Source organism: Leucoraja erinacea, chromosome 35 (genome assembly GCF_028641065.1).
Source record: "Leucoraja erinacea ecotype New England chromosome 35, Leri_hhj_1, whole genome shotgun sequence".
In the NCBI taxonomy this organism is placed as follows: Eukaryota; Metazoa; Chordata; class Chondrichthyes; order Rajiformes; family Rajidae; genus Leucoraja; species Leucoraja erinaceus.
In genome coordinates, this window is record NC_073411.1 from 7081210 (window position 1) to 7107425 (window position 26216).

A 26216-nucleotide genomic window follows, 5' to 3' on the forward strand; every position below is an offset into this window, starting at 1 on the left:
ACAGGTTGCGTCGGAGTTGATGCTCTCGCAGGCACAATGGCGACAGTTCATTGTAGGGAACCCTCTATATAAAGCATAATTGAAAGCCTTGGAGACAGGAATTATGAGCAGTCTCTAAACAAACGATACCAGCTCTCCGCAAAAGCAGCCGTGCTGATCCTTAAGGAGACTAATTCCTTCCCTCGCCACACTTTTACTGTTAATACACCTGTAGAATTGCTTAGGGTTGATTTTTACCCTGCCGGCCAGTTTCTTTGTACGTCATCCTTCTGCTTTCGTGATTGTGTTTTTTTGCAAAGGTTTGGTAATCGACAGAAAAACTTGGAGAATTAGTTGTAGTGCTATGAGATGGGTTTCATCTTCACTAAATTAAACCGTAGATGTATGTTGTACAACCGATCATGGCATTGAGACATTGCAAGCCACGTTTGCACCGTAAACTCAGTCTGACAGATTTGCCGATGTCCATTGAGGATGCAAGCAAAATGGGAGAGGATAACGCATGTATGCAGTATTTTAAGTTTAAGATGACATTTCGCAAGGTGTCGTCAAAAATGGAAGTGTAAGCATCGGTGAAGATTGGTTATTGAGTTAAAAAAAAAAAACGTTTCCTTGATCAGTTTGGAAGGATGCAGCTACTTGAGTGCCCAAAGGAACATTTATTTGCCCTCAGTTAATCATGACTCAAAGTAATGAAGTGGAGTGTGGGGCAGAGTGTAAAGCTTCTGACTTTCGCAAAGGTACAAAAATAGGTGGAGGCCAGGATCATGTTGTCATGATCATATTGAAATTCTGCAAACGATATAAACGGCGGGCAAAATCAACAAAAGAAGTTTAATTTGGAAAGTGTAAGATTGTGCACAATGTTTAGGGAATATAAAGTAGGAAGATTATCACAGAAAGAGTGGAGAAGAGCAAAGCGCAGATGGATATAAGTGTTCATGTGCAGGAATCACAAGCGTTTAGCAGGCAGACACAACAAGGTTAATGGCACATTGTCCTCCATTGCAAGTGAAGTGGGGTTTAGCGAAGGGGGGAGTGTAAGCATTACATCTATATTATTTTGAGTTTATATCAATGAAGTGAGATTTTGGAAACATAACATCCTTGGGGAAGATGAGACAATAGATTTCAGGAATTTGACGAATGGGAGATATATGAACGAGAAAACACGTTTATCAGATTAAGGAGGTTCATTGAAATAAGGAACTTGGAAACTTCTTCTCAGTGGCTATTGAAACCCTGGGATTTTCTGGTTCAGAATGTCGAGGATATTTGATTTTAAATATTTTAACCATCAGTGAAGTTATGTGTAACGATAACTGATGGAGAAGAGAATATGAGAACTGGGCCAAACCAATTTATCAGCTGTACATGTGTTGTCTTAATCTAGCAAGAGAGGTAACCACTGAGCTACTGGCTATAGTATTTCTTGTAGAATTTTAAATATTTAGAGAAATTTTAATCCTCCCCGACTACAGGATTAGTGCCAAAAGAAGGCAGAATGGCGAGCATTGCACATTTGTTCAAATACTGAGACTGGGATAAACTAAAAATAACTCAAACGTGATTAAAGTAATGAAAACGTTCAGGAATGTAGCATTGCTTACATTTGATTGGAATAACATTCAAATGCACAATTACCCTTTTCTAGAATTGAAATTAATCCGATGGGAGCTCATGATAAATGCCGTTGTATCCCCGGAACCAGTTGCCGATCGATGAAGGTCCACGAGGGTTTAGATGGATCTCCGTGAGAAAATAATGAATGCCAATGACAACTAAATTCCAGAATTTCACTTCAGACTAAGCATGTGCCGACGATTATGCTGCTCTTTTACAAGGACATTATTTGTATAAATTCAAAGTGTTAGAGTAACACAGCGGGTCAGACAACATATCTGGAAAACATGGATTAGATAGGATACGGGTTGGGATGAGAATGAGTGACCCAAATCTTCACCCATCGATGTCGTCCAGAGAACTATTTGCATTCGACGCAAATTACCCGCATCTGTTCCTTATGTCACTAAATGTTGGTATTTACTGGTATTGGGACATAAATTAATAAGACATAAGAGCAAAATTAGCACATTCGACCAATTCTCCACCATTCGATCATGACTCGTCTATTATTTGTGCCTCAAGCGCACCCTCCCCCTAACCATTGACACTCTTAATAATCAAGAACCTATCCATCTTTACTTGAATAATACCCAATGACTTTGCTTCCACCCTCGTCTGTGCCAATGAGTTCCACACGTTCACCACCTTCTGGTTTTGAAAGGTAGTGTTACCAACAGAATATGCAATTTAGGCTCGATCTCAAGAAACTGCGAGACAATATGTTTCATCAGTAAACTGGTTAAGTTTAATATATTGATGGCTGGAATTCAGATATAAACAAATAAGTCGGGGGCATCGCAAAATGAAAATTTACAATTACTTCCAAAAAGGTATTCAGAAAGGCGATAATACTCTGGTGAGATCCAACAAAGCGGCAATTGCATCAGGTTGAAAAATGCCCTTTCCAAAATCTAAGCACCTCAACTGTAGGTTTGGCTATATTCAACTTTGCACCAGTCAATTTTTTGCGTTTAATCACTATCTGATGTTTAAAGAAATGTTAGTACATTGATCTAAACTGCATTCGCTGTTGAATTTCCACCATCATATCTACATTCACTGATTGAACTTGGTATATTTCTGTCCGTTTCCATGTAATATGCCTGATTCTACAAAGGTTTGGAGAGCTTTTCTGTGAAACCAGCATCAGTTCTTGTAGAGAAGCAAGAGACTGCATACGCTGCAAGCCAGAGCAAAAATCAAACTGCTGGAGAAACTCATTGGTTTGGACCTGATCTTAGCCCCAGTTCCATCCCCTCTACTTGCAGTCAGAAGAAACGACACCCGTCCTTTTCCCACAGAGGCGTTGCTTGGACCACTGAGTTCCTCCAGCACTTTGTGTCCACATTCGTTATAAACCAGCAGTTTATTGCCGTGTAGTGCCTTTCTTCACGGAGAAACTCTTTGGTCAGATAGCATCGATGGAGGGAAATGGACATACAACGTGTATTTTTGGGACGCTTCTTCAGATTGATGGAATGGAGGAGAGAAGACTGCGATCTCTCGACTGAAGCGCTGCTTCTCGACCCGCTCAGCAGTTTGATTATTTTCTCAATAAAATGTTTTTATGATTATTTTCACAATTGCCAATTCTCTTTCATAATATTACATAGAGATTTTTTAACATTTGTGGCCTTCCGGGTTCATTCAATATTCATTAATTGTCCCCGAGTCAAGGAATTGCAGAGCGAGAAACACGCACGGCCGCTCATTGACTGCGCCGCCCACCGAACATTCATGTAGACATCGTTATTCACCCAACACTCCCATTCACCCCCTAGATTATACCACTCACCCACACACGAACTACAATTTACAGTTGTAACTGGTTTACCGATCGTCGGGTCATTGGCATGTGGGGACAGGAGGGAACGGTCTGAACTTGCGAACCACCGCTCGTCTCCAGACCTTTCTATCCCGAGATTCCTCAACTGTCAAGTCAGGTCAAGTCAAGTCTAGAGAGTTTATTGTCATGTGTCCCAGATAGGACAATTAAATGATTGCTTGCTGCAGCACAACAGAATATTGTAGGCATAAATACAGAGCAGATCAGTGTGTCTATATACCATAGACCATATATATATATACATATAATTAAACAGATAAAATGCAATAGGCTGTTATAGTTCAGAGTGTGTTTGATGTTGTGTCTAATAGCCTGATGGCTGTGGGGAACATGCTGTTCCTGAACCTGGATGTAGCAGATTTCAGGCAACTGCACCTTCTACCTGGTGGCATCGGAGAGATGAGTGTGCGGCCAGGATGGTGTGGGTCTTTGATGATGTTCACTGCCTTTTTGAGGCAGCGACTGCGATAGATCCCTTCGATAGTAGGGAGGTCAGAGCCGATGATGAGTGCAGCCCAGCGCAAATTGGAGGAACAGCACGTCATATTCTGCTCGGGCAGCTTACAACCCAGCGGCATGAATAACGACTTCTCTAACTTCCATTGATTTCCTTCCCTCAACATCCCTCCTGCATCCAAGTTATCCGACCATTCTGACTGTCTTCCTGGTTAAATGTTATCTTTTTATACTTCGTTGTCAGCTTCCCCGAGCTAACAATTCTCTATTCTACATTTTCCTTGATCTACGACGCCTACGACTCCAATTCAGTTCATCATTTTACAAATTTAAGAATTACAATGAATGGGTACTTGACAATCTGAGCAAACTGTATCCTGAATTTAGTTTGGGTCACGGCATAAATACAGGTGTTTGTGCAGCAACTCATGAGTTGCAGCATGAAGCCCATTTCTCGCACAAAGAAAGGTAGGTACATAGACATATAGCCCAAATAACGCATTCGTCGCCATATACCGAATACCATAAATATCACCCATAATAATATAAAATTTCCAGAAATAACAAAGAGTAGAACAATGGACTTCCTTCGGTTCTCCATCTCCGTGTCTTTTGGGCGCTCCGCGGTGTTTTGGTTCCGCAATCTTCTGCGCGCTCTGTTGGCCACTAAAATGTGTCTGACCGTCAACGCGTTTAGCAGCAAAATCAGTATAAATGGAAATCCCGGTGTCAGTATAAAATGAAGGAATTCAATCGCTCCCCAAACAGGAGAATCCACAACATAATTTATTTGTATACAAAACCAAGGGTCATTCATAAGCCAATACCCTCCTGTGTACACAAAATACCAGCTGATGTTTTTTAGAACGGAAAGGACAGTCACTGTGGCCAAAATCGCCTTTGATGCTTTTTCGGTGCAATATTTGGATTTCAATTTCTGACAACAGATAGCCACAAATCGATCAATGGTGAACACTATAGTGAACCAGACAGAACAATCCGTGGCTGCGTAAAGCAGGGCAGCGTGGATATTACACAGCGGGATGTACAATACAAATTCCAACTGAAAAATGATTGGAATATGCCTTAATATCAGATCGATGATAATGACCAGTAGATCTGCGGATGCCATGGCCACCAGGTAGCAGGTGACACATTGGGAGAGACCACATTTTCTTCGAGACAAGATGGCAATCGTCAGCAGGTTAACTGTAAGAAAGAGAGGACATGGCTATCAGGAATCAGACAAGGGGGGAAGCAGCAGGGTGGTGTTGCGAGATTGGCAGTTGTGGCTTAGTAAATTCTAAGAATGGATTTATAAAACTACCAACTTGATTAAAAAAATACTTACTGGGGACACCAATGACAGCAAGAAGAGGATAGTAAAACTTCTGTATATTCCATAGAGCTAATAATATCCGCATCTCGACTGGCAGTGGATGACTTCGTTCCATTTCAAAATAAAACGCAGTTGTTCTATGAACATATGTGTTAATTCTCTTTATGAAGACGTGTTGACCACAGATTGAGTCGGAGTTGATGCTCTCGCAGGCACAATGGCGACAGTACATTGTAGGGAACCCTCTATATTAAGCATAATTGAAAGCCTTGGAGACAGGAATTATGAGCAGTCCCTAAACAAACGATACCAGCTCTCCGCAAAAGCGGCCGTGCTGATCCTTAAGGGGACTAATTCCTTCCCTCGCCACAACTTACTGTTAATACACCTGTAGAATTGCTTAGGGGTTATTTTTACTTTGCCGGCTAGTTTATTTGTACGTCATCTTTCTGCTTTCCTGATTGCGTTTTTGTTTTGTTGCAAAGGTTTGGTAATCGACAGAAAAACGTGGAAAATTAGTTGTAGTGCTATGGGATGGGTTTCATCCTCACTAAACTAAACCGTAGATTTATGGCTCCAGAAAATGGGGCCACATCACCCCGTTCCTGGTCTCTCTCCACTGGCTCCCTGTGCGGTTCCGTGTACATTTCAAGACCCTCCTCTCTGTCTACAAAGCCCTTAGCCCTGCGACTCTGCCCAGCTCGGCCTATGGACTAAGGAGCTGCAGACTCCGGCAGCGGGAGGCGGCTGATCAGGAGGTCCGGGCCGCTGAGGAGGAGGATGCTCACCGTCGGGGTGAGGCGTCGGCGTCCCACCAGCCCGGCGTGAGGGCCTGAACATCGGGCCACCCGGGGCGGCGACTGCGGGTGCTCGGAAGGCCCCGACCACGGATGAACACGAAGGGGAGGCTGGCTGGCCTATGGTGCCTTCCTCACCTTGGTGCCATTTATGTTATGTTGTGTCGTGGACTTTCTGTGTTTGTGCTTTTTAAAATTTTTTAATTCAATTTCGATTTTATTTTTAATATGTTTTATTATGTATTTATTATTTATTTTTATTATTTTTTTGTGATTTTTTTAATGATACTGCCTGTAAGGGAAATTCATTTCGTTGTCTCAAATTGAGACAATGACAATAAATTTGAACACAATACAATACAATATAATAATGGGCTTGCCCCCTCCTATATTAACAGTCTTCTCACCCACCACTCCACCTCCAGGTCCCTCAGATCGGCCGACGGGTCTGCATTATTTGCAGTATTTTTAGTTTGAGGTGACAGTTCACAAAACGTCGTCAAAAATGGAAGGGTGTGTGCATGGATGAAGATTGGTTATTGTGTTAAAATAAACTTTTCTTTGATCAGTTTGGAAAGATGTTTGATCAGTTTGGAAAGATGTAGCTACTTAAGTCCCTAAAAGAACATTTATTTGACCTCAGTTATTCATGACTCGCAGTGATGAAGTGGAGGATGAGGCAGGGTGTAAAGCATAATCATGTTTATCAAGGTGAAATAGTAAAAGTGGCAGGCAGACAAAACCCGTGTAAAAATCAAAAAGGGCCACTTTTCAACATAATTGTATAAGGGGTAAGAGTGTTGTAAAAACAAGCCTGAAGGCGTTGTGTCTCAATGCAAGGAGCATTCGTAATAAGGTGGATGAGTTGAATGTGCAGATAGCTATTAATGACTATGATATAGTTGGGATCACGGAGACATGGCTCCAGGGTGACCAAGGCTGGGTGCTGAACATCCAGGGATATTCAATATTCAGGAGGGATAGACAGAAAGGAAAAGGAGGTGGGGTAGCGTTACTGATTAGAGAGGGGATTAATGCAATGGAAAGGGAGGACATTAGTTTGGAGGATGTGGAATCGGTATGGGTAGAGCTGCGAAAGACTAAGGGGCAGAAAACGCTGGTGGGTGTTGTGTACAGGCCACCTAACAGTAGTAGTGAAGTTGGAGATGGTATCAAACAGGAAATTAGAAATGCGTGCAACAAAGGCAAAACAGTTATAATGGGTGACTTCAATCTACATATAGATTGGGTGAATCAAATTGGCAGGGGTGCTGAGGAAGAGGATTTCTTGGAATGTATGCGGGATAGTCCTCTAAATCAACATGTAGTGGAACCAACGAGAGAGCAGGCTATTTTAGACTGGGTATTGAGTAATGAGGAAGGGTTAGTTAGCAATCTTGTTGTACATGCCCCCTTGGGCAAGAGTGACCATAATATGGTTGAGTTCTTCATTATGATGGAGAGTAACATTGTTAATTCCGAAACAATGGTTCTGAACTTAAAGAAAGGTAACTTTGAGGGTATGAGACGTGAATTGGCCAAGATTGACTGGCAATTAATTCTAAAAGGGTTGACGGTGGATATGCAATGGAAGACATTTAAAGGCTGCATGGATGAACTACAAAAATTGTTCATACCAGTTTGGCAAAAGAATAAATCAGGGAAGGTAGTACATCCATGGATAACAAGGGAAATCAGGGATAGTATCAAAGCGAAGGATGATACGTACAAATTAGCCAGAAAACGCAGCATACCGGAGGACTGGGAGAAATTCAAAGACCCGCAAAGGAGGACAAAGGGCTTAATTAGGAATGGGAAAATAGATTATGAAAGAAAACTGGCACGGAACATAAAAACTGACTGCAAAAGTTTTTATAGATATGTGAAAAGAAAGAGATTAGTTAAAACAAATGTAGGTCCCTTGCAGTCAGAAACAGGTGAGTTGATCATGGGGAACAATGATATAGTGGACCAATTGAATAACTACTTTGGTTCCGTCTTCACTAAGGTAGACATAAATAATTTGCCGGAAATAGCAGGGGACCACGGGTCAAAGGAGTTGGAAAATGGAGTGAAATCCAGATTAGCCGGGAAGTGGTGTTGGGTAAATTGAATGGATTAAAGGCCGACAAATCCCCAGGGCCTGATAGGCTGCATCCCAGAGTACTTAAGGAAGTAGCTCCAGAAATAGTGGATGCATTAGTAATAATCTTTCAAAACTCTTTAGATTCTGGAGTAGTTCCTGAAGATTGGCGGGTAGCAAACGTAACCCCACTTTTTAAGAAGGGAGGGAGAGAGAAAATGGGGAATTACAGACCAGTTAATCTAACATCGGTAGTGGGGAAACTGCTAGAGTCAGTTATTAAAGATGGGATAGCAGCACAATTGGAAAGTGGTGAAATCATTGGACAAAGTCAGCATGGATTTACGAAAGGTAAATCATGTCTGACGAATCTTATAGAATTTTTCGAGGATGTAACTAGTAGCGTGGATAGGGGAGAACCAGTGGATGTGGTGTATCTGGACTTCCAGAAGGCTTTCGACAAGGTCCCACATAAGAGATTAGTATACAAACTTAAAGCACAAGGCATTGGGGGTTCAGTATTGATGTACATAGAGAACTGGCTGGCAAACAGGAAGCAAAGAGTAGGAGTAAACGGGTCCTTTTCACAATGGCAGGCAGTGACTAGTGGCGTACCGCAAGGCTCAGTGCTGGGACCCCAGCTATTTACAATAAATATTAATGATCTGGATGAGGGAATTGAAGGCAATATCTCCAAGTTTGCGGATGACACTAAGCTGGGGGGCAGTGTTAGCTGTGAGGAGGATGCTAGGAGACTGCAAGGTGACTTGGATAGGCTGGGTGAGTGGGCAAATGTTTGGCAGATGCAGTATAATGTGGATAAATGTGAGGTTATCCATTTTGGTGGCAAAAACGGGAAAGCAGACTATTATCTAAATGGTGGCAGATTGGGAAAGGGGGAGATGCAGCGAGACCTGGGTGTCATGGTACACCAGTCATTGGAGGTAGGGATGCAGGTGCAGCAGGCAGTAAAGAAAGCGAATGGTATGTTAGCTTTCATTGCAAAAGGATTTGAGTATAGGAGCAGGGAGGTTCTACTGCAGTTGTACAGTGTCTTGGTGAGACCACACCTGGAGTATTGCGTACAGTTTTGGTCTCCAAATCTGAGGAAAGACATTATTGCCATAGAGGGAGTGCAGAGACGGTTCACCAGACTGATTCCCGGGATGTCAGGACTGTCTTGTGAAGAAAGACTGGATAGACTTGGTTTATACTCTCTAGAATTTAGGAGATTGAGATGGGATCTTATAGAAATTTACAAAATTCTTAAGGGGTTGGACAGGCTAGATGCAGGAAGATTGTTCCCGATGTTAGGGAAGTCCAGGACAAGGGGTCACAGCTTAAAGATAAGGGGGAAATCCTTTAAAACCGAGATGAGAAGAACTTTTTTCACACAGAGAGTGGTTAATCTCTGGAACTCTCTGCCACAGAGGGTAGTTGAGGCCAGTTCATTGGCTATATTTAAGAGGGAGATAGATGTGGCCCTTGTGGCTAAGGGGATCAGGGGGTATGGAGAGAAGGCAGGTACGGGATATTGAGTTGGATGATCAGCCATGATCATATTGAATGGTGGTGCAGGCTCGAAAGGCCGAATGGCCTACTCCCGCACCTAATTTCTATGTTGGCATAATCATATTCAAACTGCAAACGATATGAAACGGTGGGCAAAATCACCAAAATAAGTTTAATGTTGGAAAGTGTAAGATTGTGCACAATGTATAGGGAATATAAAGTAGGAAGATTATCACAGAAAGAGTGGAGAAGAGCAAAGCGCAGATGGATATAAATGTTCACGTGCAGGGACCACAAGCGTTTAGCGGGCAGACACAGCAAGGTAAATGGCACATTGTCGTCCATTGCAAGTGAGGTGGGGTTTAGCAAAGGGGAGGTGTAAGCATTAAATCTATATTATTTTGAGTTTATATCATTGAAGTGAGATTTTGGAAGCATAACATCCTTGGGGAAGATGAGACAATAGGTTTCCAGAATTTGACGAATGGGAGATATTTGAACGAGAAGACCCGTTTATCAGATTCGGGAGGGTCATTGAAAACAAGGTACATGGGAACTTCTTCTCGGTGGCTATTGAAACCCTGGAATTCTCGGGCTCAGAATATTGAGGAGATTTGATTTTATATGTATTAACCATTAGTGAAGTTATGGCTAAGGAAAACTGGCGAAGACGAGAATATGAGAACTGGGCCAAACCAGTTGTGAATTTATCGGCTGTAGATTTGTTGCTTCAATCTAGCAAGAGCGGTAATCACTGAGGTTCAAGCTATAGGGGTTTTTTTTGAAATAGAATGTTTAATATTTAGAGAATTTTTAATAATCCCCATCTGGAAGATGGATAAGATGCAGTTCATGTCTGGGTTGAAGAATCATGACTCAAAGCTTCACCCATCGATCTCGTCTCAAGAACTCTTTGTATTCTACACAAGTTGCCCGCATCTGTTGCTTATGTCGCTCAATATTGGTATTTTATTTGTTGCAAGACATTAATTAATAAGATACAAGAGCAAAATTAGGACATTCGACCCCGGTCTTCTCCACCATTCGATCATGACTGTTCTATCCACCCCCCCCCCCCCCCCCCCCCCCCCCCCTCAACCGCACCCTCCCCGTCACCATTGACACTCTTAATAATCAAGAACCTATCGATCTCCACTTAATAATACCTAATGACATTGCTTCCACCCACGTCTGTGCCAATGAATTCCACAGATTCCCCACCCTCTGTTAGAATGGGAGTGTTACCAACGGAACATGCAATTGAGGCTCACGATTTCAAGAAACTGCACAAATGGTTAATTTTAATATATTGATTGATGAAATTTAGATATAAACAAATAACTAATGTGTCGGGGGGCATCACAAAATTAAAATTCACAATTACTTTCAGAAAGGTATTCAGAAAGGCGATTATATATTGGTGAGATCCAACAAGGCGTCAGTTGCATCAGGTTGAAAAATGCCTTTCCCAAAATCTAAGCACCTCAACTGTAGGTTTGGCTGTTTTCAACATTGAACCCGTCAATACTCTGCTTCTAGTACATTGATCTGAACTGCATTCGTTGTTGAATTTCCACCATAATATAGGAACATAGAAACAAAGAAAATATGCGCAGGAGTAGGCCATTCGGCCCTTCGAGCCTGCACCGCCATTCAATATGATCATGGCTGATCATCCAACTCAGTATCCTGTACGTGCCTTCTCCCCAAACCCCCTGATCCCCTTAGCTACATCTAACTCAGTCTTAAATATAGCCAATCAACTGGCCTCAACTACCTTCTGTGGCAGAGAATTCCAGAGATTCACCACTCTCTGTATGAAAAATATTTTTCTCATCTCCGTCCTAAAAGACTTCCCCCTTATCCTTAAACGTTGACCCCTTGTTCTGGACTTCCCCAACATCGGGAACAATCTTCCTGTACCTAACCTGTCCCACCCCTTAAGATCTACATATATCTTACATCTAACAATAAGATAATATCTACGTTCACTCACTGAACTCGGTACATTTCTGTCCATTTCCATATAATATGTCACATTCTACAAAGGTTTGGAAAGCTTTATTGTGAAACCTACATCAGTTCTAATATAGCAGCAAGATACTGCATAGCTGCAAGCCGCAGCACATAACAAACAACTGGAACAACTCATTGGTTTGGACCTGTTCTTACCTCCAGTTCCATCCCCGATACTTTTAGCCAGAGGCAGCGTCACCCATCCTTGTTTTCCAGAGGTGTTGCCTGGCCCGCTGAGTTCCTCCAGAACGCTGTGTCCATCTCCGGTATAAACCAGCAACTTATTTCCGTGTAGTTCCTTTCTACACGGAGAAACTCATTGGTCAGACAGAATCGAGGGAGGGAAATGGACGTACAACGTGTATTTTCGGAACGCTGCTTCAGATTAATGGAGTGGAGGAAATATGACTGCTATCTCTCCGCCGGTCCGTTGCTTCACGACCCGCACAGCAGTTTGATTATTTTCTCAGCAATATGTTTTATAATGTTTTCACAATTGCCAATTGTCTTTCATAATGCTACACGGAGGCTGTTAGCATTTGTGGCCTCCCGGGTGCATTCAATATTCATTCATTGGCTTCGAGTCAATGAATTGTAGAGCGGGAAATACGCCCGTCGGCTCATTGCCTTCGCCGACCACCGAACATTAATTAAACTCCTCGTTATTCTCGCACCACTCTCACTCACCCCCCCCCCCCCCCCCCCCCCCCCCGCCCCAGAGATTCTACCACTCACCAACACACGAATTACAATTTACAGTAGTAACTGATTTACCGATCTGCAGGTAATTCGTCTCCAGACCATTCTACCCCGAACCTCCTCCGTTGCCAGAGGGTAACCCAACGTAAATTGGAGGAAGAGCACCTCATATTCCGCTTGGGCAGCTTGCAACACAGCGGCATGAATATCGACTTCTCTAACTACAAATAACCCTTGCTTTCCCTCTCTCACCATCCATCCTCCATCATAATTCTCCGACCATTCTGACTGTCTTATTGATTCCATTTAATGCTACATTGAATTATCTTTTCGACATTTTCCTTTATTTACGACCCATTTGATGTCTCGTTTTCACACCTTAACCTTCCATACCTCTGTGCCCCCCTTCCCCCTGACTCTCAGTCTGAAGAAGGTTCTCGACCAGAAACATCACCCATTCCTTCTCTCCAGAGATACTGTCTTTCCAGCTGAGTTACTCTAGATGTTTGTGTCTATCTTCAGTGTAAACCAGCATCTGCAGTTCCTTCCTACATGCCAACTCCTAGTAATTGGGCAAAAAGGTGCCTTTCGCCAGACGGTGTTATTTCAATTCAGTTCATCATTGAACAAATTTAAGAATTACTATGAATGGGTACTTGACAATCTGAGCAAACTGTATCCTGAATTTAGTTTGGGTCACGGCATAAATACAGGTGTTTGTGCAGCAACTCATGAGTTGCAGCATGAAGCCCATTTCTCGCACAAAGAAAGGTAGGTACATAGACATATAGCCCAAATAACGCATTCGTCGCCATATACCGAATACCATAAATATCACCCATAATAATATAAAATTTCCAGAAATAACAAAGAGTAGAACAATGGACTTCCTTCGGTTCTCCATCTCCGTGTCTTTTGGGCGCTCCGCGGTGTTTTGGTTCCGCAATCTTCTGCGCGCTCTGTTGGCCACTAAAATGTGTCTGACCGTCAACGCGTTTAGCAGCAAAATCAGTATAAATGGAAATCCCGGTGTCAGTATAAAATGAAGGAATTCAATCGCTCCCCAAACAGGAGAATCCACAACATAATTTCTTAAAATACAAAACCAAGGGTCATTCATAAGCCAATACTCTCCTGAGTACACAAAATACCAGCTGATGTTTTTTAGAATGGAAATGACAGTCACTGTTGCTAAAATCGCCTTTGATGCTTTTTCGGTGCAATATTTGGATTTCAATTTCTGACTACAGATAGCCACAAATCGATCAATGGTGAACACTATAGTGAACCAGACAGAACAATCCGTGGCTGCGTAAAGCAGGGCAGCGTGGATATTACACAGCGGGATGTACAATACAAATTCCAACTGGAAAACGATTGGAATATGCCTTAATATCAGATCGATGATAATGACCAGTAGATCTGCGGATGCCATGGCCACCAGGTAGCAGGTTACGCATTGGGAGAGACCACATTTTCTTCGAGACAAGATGGCAATCGTCAGCAGGTTAACTGTAAGAAAGAGAGGACATGGCTATCAGGAATCAGACAAGGGAAAGCAGCAGGGTGTTGTTGCGAGATTAGCAGTTGTGGCAGTCTGTCCAATGAAGGATCCAATTATTCAACGTTCTGTTTGCTATAGGAGACAAAACTTTATACTTTAACCATGAATACATCGCTACATATATAAACAGCAGAGGGTTATCACCGTATAATCTAGTTCGCTATAATCGGCAGGAATCGCCACATGTCCCTCGTGTTTCTAAGAACATGAGTTCTCAGGCTGAATGCTTGGTCCAAATCGAATTCACCGATGATAGACAGCAATGTAACTCTTTGAGTCCAATCACCAATTTAATTCAGGACCCTGTCGGTGAGTTTCTATTTGCCTTTCCGTTGTCAAAGCCGCTTGCACGAGGATCAGAATCTCTGACTTTTATCAACATCCCTAATAATGGAACTCACTGAACTTGTCAGAAAAGACGATTGCTTTAAACCAAATGAAAATATGGCAAACTACCAACTTGATAAATATAAATACTTACTGGGGACACCAATGGCCGTAAGAAGGGGATAGTAAAACTTTTGTATCTTCCAAAGAGCTAATAATATCCGAATCTCTACTGGCAGTGGATGACTTCGTTCCATTGCAAACTAAAACACAGTTCTTCTTTTATCATTTGTGTTCCTTCCCTTTTGTGAAGACGTGTTGATCACAAGTTGCGCCAGAGTTGATGCTCTCGCATGCACTATGACGATAGTACATTGTAGAGAACCCTCTATATAAAGCCTAATTGAAGGCCTTGGAGACAGGAATAATGAACAGCCTCTGAACAAACAATAGCATCTCTCCCCAAAAGCGGCCGTGCAGTTCCTTAAGGGGACCAATTCATTCCCTCATCACACGTTTACTCTTTATACACCTGTGGAATTGCTTAGGATTTTATTTTAAGGAGTCTTTTGTTTACATGGAAAACGGTGGGTGCCTAAGGATTTATAGTCTGTACTTCTTGTCCAGTTTTGAAATAAGGAGGAATTACTAACATGGCGATGTTTTGTCGCCAGGGCTGGCAAGCATTTCTCGAAATAACATGAACACGTTAATATCGAATTCCATGTGATCTATTTATTATGATTGCTATATTTCCATATTAGACAAACTGAGAATGCAACGGATACTAACCGTCAAACAACGTAAATACTGGTTAGAAAAACGTATTTATTTCATCTCTCCGATATCCTATATGAGATATAGAAAATATTTACAAAGGCAAATTCCGATTGCTCGATAATTGTTCAAAACAATATGGCCGCAAATTCTCATTCAGAAAAGAAAATGCTCTAACAGTTTCTCTGCCGGTTTCTGTTAAGCTGGAAAAAAATGGCCTTTCCTGCAAATAATGGGAGACAAATCAAATCCAGTGGCTTCAAAATAATTAAATATGTGTAGTATCGATGAAATTTGCAAGACTGAATATTTATCTTGTTGGCAACTCGAGAGTGTTAACATATTCGGAGGAAGGTGGAATTCTTTTCACAACCTCGTGATTCGCCTTGGAAGAAGGTAGATTTGTACCTGTGAAATACAACAAAGAAAACACATTACTCCGGCTAAAGTGCAGTTTGAGATAAACTGCATAGAGCTATTGTCTTTGTGATTCCTGTCCTCCCTTTCAGGCGATGCACGAAGCGTATGGATAGACCTTAAAAAGTATATTGTAAGAAAGAACTGCAGATGCTGGTTTAAACCGAAGATAGACACAAAATGCTGAAGTAGCTCCGCGGGACATAGAAACATAGAAAATAGGTGCAGGAGTAGGCGATCCTGCACCGCCATTCAATATGATCATGGCTGATCATCCAACTCAGTATCCTGTACCTGCCTTCTCTCCATACCCCCTGATCCCCTTAGCCACAAGGACCACATCTAACTCCCTCTTAAATATAACCAATGAACTGGCCACAACTACTTTCTGCGGGACAGACAGCATCTCTGGATAGGAGGAATGGGTCGACACCCTTCTTCACATTGTAAGGGGGGGGGGGGGGGGGGGGGGGGGGGGGGCGTACAGAGAAAAGGAAGTGTAAAGTATGAAAACGAGACAAATGGGTTGACGATCAGGGAAAATTGAGAATAGATCAGAGATAAAATGTTAACCAGGACAGTCAGACTAGTCGGAGAACTGGGAAGGGAGAGGGATGGAGAGAGAGGGAAGGAAAGGGCTACTTGACGCTAGATGCTTCAATATTCTTACCGCTGGGGTGTAAGCTGCTTAAGTCAAATATGAGATTTTGGTTCTACAATGAGGCGTTGTTCCTGCAGTTTAAATTGATGGTTTGCATGTACCGGGCACTTATTGATTATGGGGAAAATGAATGGATGGAAGAGGAAATGGAAAACATTTTAAAAACCACTAACCAGGAACACCCGAGGAGTTTCCTTCAGGAAATTTCGTCTCCAGAAGTGCACAATCCGGAAGAACACTGGGGTAATATTCGATTTGATGGATGTAATCGGTGGAACGAGAATCTAGAAGTAAATAAAAGCAATAGTCATTTGAGGCAAGATTCATAAAAAATTAATTGTCTCGGTGTAAGTACACTAGTATCTCAAACGACGCCATTGCAAGAACTCAACACAAGGACTGTTGATTAATTGGGAAACGCGCCAGAAGAATGAATATCAAAACAATTGATATGTTAAATGAAAGACATTCGATTGCCAATCATATTGTTAACGGCTCCAATAACTAAGCCTCGTAAACCTGCGTGTTCATTTTATATTCCAAGGTCAACGGAGCACTATAGGCAATACAAAATAAGGGATGAAATGTTCTACTGCTGGCTATTTGATACCACACTGAAACATATGGTTATTGAGCAATATCGAACACTGAGAAATATTCCCACTGCATTGCCCGCATGGGTAGAGAGACAATTTCATTGTCATCGGAAAACGTCACAAATGACATTTATGTGGAATTCTCTGCCTCAGAGGGCGGTGGAGGCAGGTTCTCTGGATGCTTTCAAGAGAGAGCTAGATAGGGTTCTTAAAAGTGACGGAGTCAGGGACGGGGTACTGATTGGGGATGATCAGCCGTGATCACATTCACTGGCGGTGCTGGGTCGAAGGGTCGTATGGCCTATTCCTGCACCTATTGATTATTGTTTATTCATACCTGTTGGTATCTAGTCAATATGTTGATCACATTTTAAAAAAAAGGGAATACCGTTTAGTGCGAGTTATCACCAGCAAAGTCCGATCAAGGATATTCCGAGAGCCATCAAAGAGGTAGATAGCAGTTCAGCACAGTATTCTGGTTTTAAATTCTAAATATTTCCCTGAATTCAAATCAGTACATGTTAAAACTGATTTACATTCATTCCTAATTGTGATAACCGAATAAGTGTGGTGAATGGAACATTTGAAATGTTATGTAAAACTAACCCCAATAGTAGTTCAGTATTATATATGAACCTTTCCTCTTCGCGCTGACATTCTCGTTGTTATTATCATCAGCGTGAATAATTCGCCGATGAGATCGATTCCAAGGACTTCACAGGCGATAACTATGTTAGAGATCTTCTTTCCCAAACCTTAAAGGCAAATATATGGAGATTCAAAAAACGGCGCAGGGGATCCAACATCTTTTGAAAACATCTGCGAGCATTGACAAATTTTAACAACTAATTCAGTCTGAAGAAGGGTCTCACCCCCAAAACGTAATCCGTTCCTTCTCTCCTGCCTGTCCCGCTGAGTTACTACCAGCATGGTGTGTCTACCTTCGGTTTAAACTAGAATCTGCAGATCTGCAGAAGCACAGGCGCCTTCCGCGGTGATAGTGCCAGGGACATGTTGCAGTCTTAGTTACTTAACCATGTCGAACATCAAGCTCCTTATTTCCCTCCCTCCCTCACCCTCACACAAAGCTCCTTCTGTGCATCGCTCTGCTGTTTCTCCCTGCTCAGCTGGCGGAATCCACCTGCTTCTTTCAGCGACGGAACACAAGAGGTAATCTATCGATGTGAACCTGTCTCAGATCTGGCAGTTCGGCCCACGCTGACCAACAATCGAGTACACGAGTTATACCCTGAGACACTAGGGAAAATTTACAATGCAGGTCTTTGTAATGTGGGAGGAAACCGGCGTGCCCGGAGAAAACCCACACGGTCACAGGGAGAATGCGCAAACTCCTTACACACAGCACCCGTAATCCGGGTTGAACCCGGGCCTCTTGTGCTGTAAGGCAGCAACTCTACCGCTGTGCTGCTGTGCCGCGTAAGTTAGCTATTAGTAGGTCCCGGCGCCAGGCAGACGAGGGTTCCACCGCAGCCGACTGGCTGCCCGTTTTCCGGGGTTACGACGGCGCCCGGCTGTCCCTTGAAAAAGAACACGCAGTGTCCACTGGCACCATAGTGGCGTTCCAGGAGCGCTGGGCACCGTGGGGGATTAGCTGGGGTGGGGTGTTAAGTCGGGGTGCTGCAGACTGAACCCGGGTGAAACGGTACCGTGTGGCCAAGGGCCAGGTCCGGGTCAGTACACAAGAGGCTGGATGCTGCCTCCTCCTACACGTTTGAACGGCTCATTTCATGGGTGCGTTGGTATTGAGCGACCACAAGAGACCCTCTCCCTCCCATGTCCTCCGGCCACTCCTCTCCCTGATGGGACACTGACCACCCGCTGTGTTTATCACCAACAGCCAGAGGCAAACCCCGGGTGCTCATGGGGTGCATTGATAAATTCATCACATCGGAGAAAGTTGGAAAAATTCCAACTGTCTCAACTGCGTGTGTTCATCTGATGGTTATGAATGCTGTGAGCTGTAAGTAATCCTCCGCCATCCAAAGTTCAGGATCCGACCCTGACGGCTGAAATGGCATCGTAGGGCTAGGGTGGGTATTGGCGATGCCAGTCGGTGAGCCGTATGGGGTGGGCGATGGATTAGGACTTGATGGGCGCAGTCGATGGAACGGCCCGCGCGCCGACTCTCCCCATCTCTGTGCTAAACCCGAAACAAAGGCTCGGGCCTGAAGCTGGTTTTAGGTTGGGATCGGTGGATGAGTCTTGTTGGAGGGAGGAAAATAGGAAGTGCATGGGGGACAATTATGTACTGTCGAAGCCAGCCAAAGAGGCACACGGCAAGGCCACAGGCCCTTCAATCCACCGAGACCATGCCGACCATCAACTGCCCATCCTTTTGTCAGCATCCGTTCTGTGACTTTGACATGTCAAATTGTTGATCATTGAATCACTGATATGATTTAATAGGAATCCGAGAGGTAACTTTTTCACACAAAGGTGTGGAGGGATATGGACCAAGCGCAGACAAGTGGGACTAATGTAGAAACATAGAAACATAGAAAGTAGGTGCAGGAGGAGGCCATTCGGCCCTTCGAGCCAACACCGCCATTCATTGTGATCATGGCTGATCGTCCCCAATCAATAACCCGTGATGGTGTGGGCAAACCGGCCTTTTTCCACACCATATCACTCTATGACTCTGAAAAACAAAAAGGCAAAGGATGTTCGATAAACTCAGTGGGTCAGGCAGCATCGATGACGAGCGTTTCGGGTCGGGCCATAGGTTGTACAGGGTCTTGGTGAGACCACATCTGGAGTATTACGTACAATTTTGGTCTCCTATTCTGAGGAAATGCATTTTTGCCACAGAGGGAGTACAGAGAAGGTTCACCAGACTGATTCCTGGGATGTCAGGACTTTCATATGCAGAAAGACTGGATAGACTCGGCTTGTACTCGCTAGAATTTAGAAGATTGAGGGGGGATCTTATAGAAACTTACAAAATTCTTAAGGGGTTGGACAGGCTAGATGCAGGAAGATTGTTCCCGATGTTGGCGAAGTCCAGAATAAGGGGTCACAGTTTAAGGATAAGGGGGAAATCTTTTAGCACCGAAATGAGAAAAACATTTTTCACACAGTGGTGAATCTCTAGAATTCTCTGCCACAGAAGGTAGTTGAGGCCAGTTCATTGGCTATATTTAAGAGGGAGTTAGATGTGGCCCTAGTGGTTAAAGGTATCAGGGGGTATGGAGAGAAGGCAGGTACAGGATACTGAGTTGGATGATCAGCCATGATCATATTGAATGGCAGTGCAGGCTCGAAGGGCCGAATGGCCTGCTCCTGCACCTAATTTGAGCTCCACTTTTAACACAATCATCCCACAGCAGCTGTTGGAGAAGCGGAAGCTCTTGAAGGTGGACACATGGCACTTGCAACTGGGTCCTTAACTTTTTGACACCAGTTGGACATCAAGAACTATCGCTGTGAGCACTGGCTCACCCAAGGCTGTGTCCTAAGCCCACTGCTGTTCAGTCTGCTTACGCATGACTGTCCTGCCAGACTCAGCAATAATTACATCAATAAGTTCGCTGATGACACAACAGTGGCGAGTCTCATCAGTGACAATAATGAGTCGGCGTACAGGATGGAGGTGGAGCTGCTTACGGAGTGGTGCAGATCCCACAATCTCATCCTCAATGTGGAAAAGACAAAGGAGATTGTGATCGATTTCAGGAGGGCTAGTAAACTACATCACACTCTGCTGCATATTGATGGAATTGCTGTGGAGAGGGTCAGCAGTGTGAAGTTCTTGGGACTTCACCTGGCGGATGACTTGACCTCTACGACCAACACCACAGCAGTGATCAAAAAAGAGATAATCAGCGGCTCCGCCCTCTCCGGAGGCTAAGGAAAGCAGGTCTCCCTACTGTTCATCTAAGGACCTTCTACAGGGGCACCATCGAGAGTATATTGACCTACGGCATCACTTCCTGGTTTTGGAGCTGCAAGGCTTATGAACAAAACCAACTCACCAGGATAGTGAAGACCGCCAGCAGGATCATTGGTGCCCCACTCCCTTTCCTGTTGGAGATCTATAAGAAGCGGAGCATCAGCAGAGCCATCTCCATTATCAAGGACCCACACCATCCATCACACCACATCTTCTCCATTCTGCCATCTGGGAAGAGGTACAGGAACATCAGCTGCAAAACCAGCAGGATGCTTCACAGCTTCTTCCCACAGGCAACAACGGACTGTGTCCCCTCCCCATATATCATACACCAACACATCTAACCTCGCCCATACTTTGACAGCTAGGCACCTGTCAAAGTAAATCCACTGTTCGGTCTGAATGTCTGTTTTTATTTCAATTTTTAGGCCTATTTTTCGATATGGTAATTTAATTTTTTTTTAAGCTATATGTATTTATTCTGTTTTTATTAACCGCGCTGATGGTAACTGATCGAGAAACATTTTTTTCGTTCCATCTGTTTATGTAAGTACTCAGTTAAAATGACATTAAATTAAAGCAACTGAATACTGAATACTGGAATTTTCTATGGTTCTATGTTTCTATGTCACCTCTGACTGACCGTGGTGGGTGGGTGAGGGGGGGGGGGGGGTGAGAAACCTCGAGGAGAGGAAGGGGAGACTAAAGAGTAGCAGCAGGTAACCGCAGAGGAGGAGCACTTGCCGTAGAGGCCAGTGGGGTGAAAGGTGGGGCCAGCGGAAGCCCACCTCCACTCTGAGCGGATTGGTCACTGTCGCGTAAGGAACAGTTAAAAGTCCGGTTCCCGAGAGCGGAGAATAAAACCTGCAGGCGGCGTCACCAGAAAACAAGTTGCCCGCTCACACACTTGGGAGAAGCGACCTGCTTGGGAGATCATGGTATGTACGGTACAGCTTTCGGCATTTGGCTGTTGTTTGGTCTTCAGGAAACTGCCCAGCACAGCGGTGAGTTGCAGCACAGCCGCCTTCCGAGGTGACATTGACAGCGTACATCGGGGAGACAAAGCGCAGGCTCGGTGATCGTTTCGCTGAACACCTCCGCTCAGTCCGCCTTAACCGACCTGATCTCCCGGTTGCTCAGCACTTTAACTCCCCCTTCCATTCCCAATCAGACCTTTCTGCCCTGGGCCTCCTCTATTTTCAGTGGGGCCCAGCGCATATTGGAGAAACAGCACCTCATATTTCGCATGGGCAACTTACACCCCAGCGGTATGAACATTGACTTCTTTAACTTCAAATAGCCCTTGCTTTCCCTCTCTCTCCATCCCACCGCCCTTCCCAGTTCTCCCACCAGTCTTACTGTCTCTGACTACATTATATCTCTGCCCCGCACACTCCCCCTGTCCGAAGAAGGGTCTCGACCCGAATCGTCAACCATTCCTTCTCTCCAGAGATGCTGCCTGTCCAGCTGAGTTACTCCAGCATTTTGTGTCTATACGGACATGTTGCAGTGTTAGTTACATGACCACTTAGCTCACCAACTCCCTCTCTCTCTCTCTCTTTCTCTATTTCTCTCTTTCCCTCCACAGAAACTACTACTGTGCATCGCTCTGTTGCTTCTCGGGGCCCAGCTGTCGGAGTCCGCCTGCTACTTTCAAGAACACAACACTGGCGGTAAACTATCATGTGAACCTCTCTCTCGTGTCGAGCAGTGAGACCCGGCCGACAGCGAGGACTGAGCAGGACATCATACTCGTTGCGCCGCGCTAAAGCTCGTCACCCTCCCCCCACCCCCCCACCCCCCCGTTCCTCGGTCGGGTTGGAGCCTGAGCTGAGTGGTGGTTGATGCCCCGACTAATCCTAAGCTAAGTGAGCGCTCCTCTGCCGCCCTCCAGCTAAGCCACTAAACCTTGTCCACGGGTAGATTGAAGGATCTTCTCAGACTGTCAAGCCGTGCGACCAATGGAAGCCACGCTTCCCTGGAAATTATTATCCCTGAAAATAATGGCGACGCCTTTACAGGCTTACGTTGGCTGCGAGATGCGTTCTGCCTGACATTGAGGAAAATGCCCAAGGAGTTTCTCCCAATCAAGTGACTTGTCCCGCCACCCAAAGCCTGGATGTGTATTTGTCATCCCATTGGGCCAGGGCTCCACATTGTAAGCAGGAGCAACGGCGAGATCTACCCAATTATGGAGTGAGCTACTTGACGGGGCTGTTCTTTGCTTTATGGCCCCACTTGAGTCCCACCATACTAATCTTTGTGCACCCAATGCAGGGGGGAGTGGGTGGATCAGAGCAGGACCTGGTTGGTTTGCTCCTGGGCCTGGGCAATGTGGCCATGAGTGGGTCACGGCGTCAGGCAGACGATTGCATTTCGTTGTCTCTGTACTGTACACTGACAATGACAATTAAAATTGAATCTGAATCTGAATCTGACGATAGCTCCACCCAAGCCGACTACCTGCTCCTTTTCCAAGGTTAGATTCTCACCTGTTTGTCCCTTGAAAATAAAAGATGCAATGTCCAGTGGCACCGTGGCGGCGTTCTAGAAACACAGGGCGCCGCGGGGTTTGACTATATCTTGGATTAGGGTTGTAACATAGTCATTTGATATGTAGTTAATATAATGGACAGGCTTATGGCAAGGCGGTTGGGTGGTTTGTTTAGTGTAGTTCAACGTGTACATAATTTTGAATACACCCAATTGCCAATGCCGCGTCATGTCGCACGGAGGGGGGGTGGCAAGGGAGGGGTGGGGGGGGGGGGGGGGGGGGGGGGGGGGGGGGGGGGCTGGGGGGGGCGGACCCCATCTATACGAATATTCGGATGGTGCGTTTGTATTGAGCCAACAACCCAGCCTCGCAACCTCCTCGGGTCACTCCACTCCCAGACAGTACACTGACCACCCGCTGCCTTTTTCACCTACAGCTTTGCGCACGTGCTTTGACACTAACGATGGGACTGTTCATCAATATGGAGAGAGTTGGGTAAACTCGAATTGCCACAACTGCGTGTGTTCGGTTAATGGTCATGAATGCTGTGCTCAGTAAGTAATCCTCCCCCGTCCAGTGTACAGGCTCTGACCCCGGCGTCTAAACTAGATAGATGGGTGTCGCCGATGCCAGGGAGGGGAACGTGTGGGGTAGCGATGGTTTGGGAAGTGGTGCGGACAGTAAACGGAACGGCACGACAACCGGCTCTCGACATCTCTGTACCAAACCCGATACACAGGAGTTTTGGCCCGGAATCTGGTTCTGTGTGGAAATCGGTGGGGGAGCTTTGGAGAGAGAGAGAGAGAGAGAGAGAGAGCGAGAGAGAGAGAGAGAGAGAGAGAGAGAGAGAAAGAGAGAGAGAGAGAGAGAAGCTATTGCACGAGGGACAGTAAAATACAGTCGAGGCAAACCATACAGTCACACGACAGATATAGAGGCCCTTCAGGCCACCGATTCCGTGCCGACCATTCGAATCCTACCAAATCTCTGTTAATTATACGAAAAAACGTAGACACGTGGAACAGTAGATGACGGGTTACCCCCCCCCCCCCCCCCCCCCCCCCCCCCCCCCCCCCGTGGTGGGAGTAACGCACTGGATATCTGGGATGTAGGGAGGAATTTGGGCATCCATCAAAATACTCACGCAGTCACATGGAAAACGTGCAAACTCCACACGGCCAGCACCCGAGTTATGATCGAACCGCGTCTCTGGCGCTGAGGCAGAATTCTCGAGTTGTTTATCTTTGCTGTGTTTCCCAGGTATTTCGCGCCAACGGGTTACTCAGATGAATGCACGGCCAGTTTCGATCTGAAGACTTGTACATTTCGAGTCCATTCGAAGAATGACGCGTCTATCGAATGTGTAGCGGCAGGTGCTGTTGGGAAATGAGTTGGAATAAACAGGCAGTTCCCTTCCAATGTGGAAACATTCATCAATGCGATGCAGGGGCCTTAACCCTTGCATGTAATGTCTGCCTCACAATAAACATATACCAAACTTATTCTGGCGTCGTTTTCTGATCAATCCTTTCCATTAGATAAGTCAGGTAAGCACTTAATATCGAAGATGATAGAGCGGTCTAGCATCTTTGCTTGCTGTGGGTGCCAGTACAGCCGGCCGGTCTTGTGTTCCAGCATCCGGACTCCACGTTGACTGGTTCCACACTCGCGGATCCCGGGCCACGGGGGTGGGGGGTTGATCGGGGTGGGGGTTGGGGGGCGGTGGTGGGGGTCAGATGCCGGTGCAGCGCGGTCAGTGACTCGGGCTGGGCAGAGTGACCACACTGTCCTCAACTCTGCTGCAGCTGACGGGGACGTTGCCGGGATTTCGTCCCGTGTGTCCGCTGCCCAGAGCCGCGGCCCCGCTCCACCAGGCCCCGTGCGTGGGCGCTGCCGACCCACAGCCCGTGACAGTGAGGCCGCACAGGGGGATATGGGGCGGAGGGCGGCCGTGGCTGGACAGCGCTGACACGGGGGGGGGGGGGGGGGGGGGGTTGTGGGGGCCGTCCCGAGGGATGCGCTCCTTCGGTCGCTTGCACCTTGGTGATCGGGGTTAGAGCACAAATACTTGAGCATTTGGTTCAGAGCGCTCAGTCACCCGCCACAATATTTACAACGCAAAAATTAACAATTTCGGCGGGTTTTTAACAGGTAAGGAGGTACGTGTTTCGTTGGTTAACAGTGTATGTCGGAGGCTCCCATGTACTCCAGAAGGATTGAGATGCTCTGTGCGTCACGCCCTTTGACCCGATTACCTTACGTGCAATCCCCCCTATGCAGCCAATTGCCAGGTCCGGGTCAGTACACACGGGAACAGACCCTATCTCTTCCCAGTGGTATGAATGGCTCATTCCCAGGGTGCGTTTGTATGAAATCAACACCAGGGTCCCGTCACACCCTCTGGTCACTCCACTCCCCGACGGGACACCTTTGCCACCCACAGATATGCGCGCGTGCTTTGACACCAACTACCAGACGGTTCATCAATACTGAGAGAGATGCATGAATTTCTATTGCCAGCGCTCCGTGTGTTTGACCGGTGGTTATAAATGCTGTCAATGGTAAATAATCCTCCGCCGTTCAGCGCACTGGCTCTGCCACCGACGGCTGAACCGGCACCACAGGACTCGGGTGGGGGCCGACGATGCCAGGGTGGGAGCCGTGTGGGTTGGCGATGGTTTGGGTATTAATGGATATAATAGACGGAACAGCCCGAGCACCGGGTCTCCTCGTCTCTGCATTAAACCAAACACAGATGAACCATGTTCCCGGATCTCGATCTGGGTGTGGATCGGAGTGGGAGAGCTGGCGGATGGAGGGTGGGTGCGATGGAAGAGATTGGACGGGGGACGGTAGAGTTCAGTGGAAGCAGACCATGGAGTCACTCAGCACGGACAGTGACCCTTCAGTCTACTGATTCAATGCTGACCATCAACTATCCATTTACTGGAAACCTTCCCGGAGCCAATTCATTATCCTAATATGTACACACGTGTAACTGCTCACGGTGTTTACCATGGATCAGCGACTTTTCGGCTTGGGACCCTTCTCTTGAGTGATTACATCTCCGGCCGCTGCCACGCCAAACCTACCGAT

General features: G+C 45.5%; 1 long non-coding RNA gene across 2 annotated transcripts in view; it reads left to right on the plus strand.

Annotated features, from left to right (window-relative positions):
* Positions 1-24609, plus strand: part of LOC129713252 (uncharacterized) — a 49392-nt gene extending 24783 nt beyond the window's left edge. The window contains exons 2-4 of one of the 2 annotated variants that reach the window (XR_008726203.1): positions 22215-22299; positions 23557-23674; positions 24381-24609. This is a non-coding gene — a long non-coding RNA (uncharacterized LOC129713252). The remainder of the gene's footprint in view (positions 1-22214; positions 22300-23556; positions 23675-24380) is intronic. The other variant, XR_008726204.1, reaches the window with a different exon arrangement.
* Positions 24610-26216: the final 1607 nt, after the last annotated feature.